This window comes from Helianthus annuus, chromosome 13 (genome assembly GCF_002127325.2).
Source record: "Helianthus annuus cultivar XRQ/B chromosome 13, HanXRQr2.0-SUNRISE, whole genome shotgun sequence".
Lineage (NCBI taxonomy): Eukaryota > Viridiplantae > Streptophyta > Magnoliopsida > Asterales > Asteraceae > Helianthus > Helianthus annuus.
In genome coordinates this window covers 92,746,529-92,748,843 of record NC_035445.2, presented here as the reverse complement: position 1 = coordinate 92,748,843, position 2,315 = coordinate 92,746,529, and the positions used below count along the sequence as shown (strand labels likewise).

The 2,315-nt window shown below is 35.7% G+C and overlaps 1 long non-coding RNA gene across 1 annotated transcript; it reads right to left on the bottom strand.

Moving 5' to 3' along the window:
• Positions 1-612: 612 nt before the first annotated feature.
• On the bottom strand, positions 613-2,041 carry LOC110902986. Its single transcript, XR_002571573.2, has 4 exons — positions 1,989-2,041; positions 1,491-1,589; positions 824-1,127; positions 613-736 (listed from the first exon to the last, which is right to left on the bottom strand). It is a non-coding gene; the product is annotated as an uncharacterized LOC110902986 (long non-coding RNA).
• Between the last annotated feature and the right edge of the window lie 274 nt (positions 2,042-2,315).

The following is a 2,315-nucleotide window of genomic DNA, read 5'->3' as shown; positions in this document are numbered from 1 at the left end:
TTTAATAAACAGTTTTGAAAAAATACAGGTCGTTTTGCCACCTTGCCTCGTTTTAAGGCCGTTTTGACCCGAGCCTGTTTGACTTTAACCCTAAGTCCATAACCTATTTTTGAGATGTTACCCAACCTGGACCATCCGTTTTGCCACCTCTAGGTCAAATCTATTATGAAAACATATATAGAGATGAGAAGGATTCTATCTTGCAGTTGTGTACCTGCAATCATTCTTCAACAATGTCTTTGGCATTCGAGGCATCACATATACCACAAAGCAAATCCAAAGAACGTCTCCGAATCCTCTGTTTTTTTAATAAAAGATTATCAACAAATGTAAAACATTCAAGATGATTAGTGATTATATGTGATCGATGTCGTGATCTTTTAATGAGGTCATAATTTATGCTTAATGTCTTTTTAATATCTGATGAACATCTGTAACCAATAACATTCTAGGCATATTCTCCTGCACAATCCATTTTCACCAAGCATTACCATCAAATAGCAAAAAAAAAAAAAAAAAAAAAACAAACAAACAAAAAAAAAAAAAAACAAAAACTAATCTAGACTGCTTCATAACTTACCAAACCCAAATAGTATATATTTGGCTCACGAACAGCTATAAATTTCCCAAGCAATGCCAAATATTGAGACATGAGATGGTAGAGATGTATTGCTGAACGATGCAAGACAGGAGGCCCTGCTCAAAATAATAAACCCATGTTATCATGCAGTGTATCCTGCACAGAATATGTGGATCAGCTAAATAATCCTTCGACATAATTAGCAATTCATGTTTCCAAACCATACATATAGTAGTAGTTTACCATATGTATAACAGTTCTGAACTTAATTCCCGGAAAAGTCTACTGGTATTAATTGGCACCAGTAGCAAGATTCTTCATTTAATTGGCACCAGTAGCAAGATTCTTCATGTTAGCAAGCCCGGGTAGGTGCAAAGGCATGTTGGTTTTCAAACTTAGTCAGTTTAATAAATGAAAGGCCCAAGGCTCCCATTGTTTCTGCAATAATTTGCTAAACTTTGACAAAAACATCGGTATGCTTGGATGAATGATTAAGCTGCTTCTCCAAAGTAAGCAGCCTCTCCTTATTTTGAAGAATGTGGGAATCCTGCTCATAAATTGAATCATTACTCTTACTCATCAAGAATCATTCATAACCTTAGAAAATCCCACCTAATTGTTGCATCTTGTATGCAATAAAATTAGACTTTGGTTGGCTTTCAGCCCATTTGAAACACACGCACTGAATGAAAAAAACTGATCTTGTTCAATTAATTAGCATCAAACCTAAAAATCAAATAAAGATACAACCAAAATAAATATTGATAGAATTATAAATACCAGAACCATAAGTATTAAAACAAAAAGTGAAACACACACCGAATGGATACAACCAAACTCATAAATACCAGAGCCATAAACATCATAACAAAATAAGGTGTAATTATTCATTTTAGAGATGGAATCATACCTTTGCTTGAATGGCGGTTGAAGCATTTAGACGGACAAACTTGAGGGTTTAGAAGTCATAAAAAATAAACGCATCTTCCTCTTCCTTCCAAAGCCAAACCTGCAAAAAAAAAGTAAAGAAAAAAATGAAAAATAAATAAAGTATAAAAGATACATATAAATTCATCGGGGAGAACAGGGAAGAATTCCCGACGACACCGAAGAGAGAGCGGGGGGCGGCGTTCCCCATCGGAGTCACCCGCCACATCACCTCCTCGAGGTGGTTCCCAAAACCACACCCACCGGTCTTAGGTTTTCAACCGCAAGCTAGAGGTCTGAATCTAAGTGCGGACAACAGATTTGACTGATTTGAGGATTCTTAGATCCAAGTTTGGTTTAGTTAAGTTAGTCACTTTCTCAATCAACCCTAGCACAGCCACCACAAACAATATTCATCGTCATCAACCACCATAGATTTGAAAAGTAATCACAACGTGCAAGAACTAAAAAGATGCAATACCTAAAATCCGTAAGAGCCTTTCACACGGTAATCACAAACTGCAAGAGCTAAAAAGATTCAATATTAAAAGACTATACCATTTGTAGGAATAATCGCAACTTGCAAGAACTAAAAAAAATGCAATACCTAAAATCCTTAATAGCCTTCCACACATAATCCACATCCGCATCCTCTTCAACCACCAATTTCACCGGACGACCCCTCCTCCACAAAGTAAAGACAACAATCGGTATTACAAATTCAATATTAAATAATCAGATTCAAGATTAATTAGTGTATCAAATCAACAAAAGACTGATGAATACATCTGAAAATGAAATACCCATA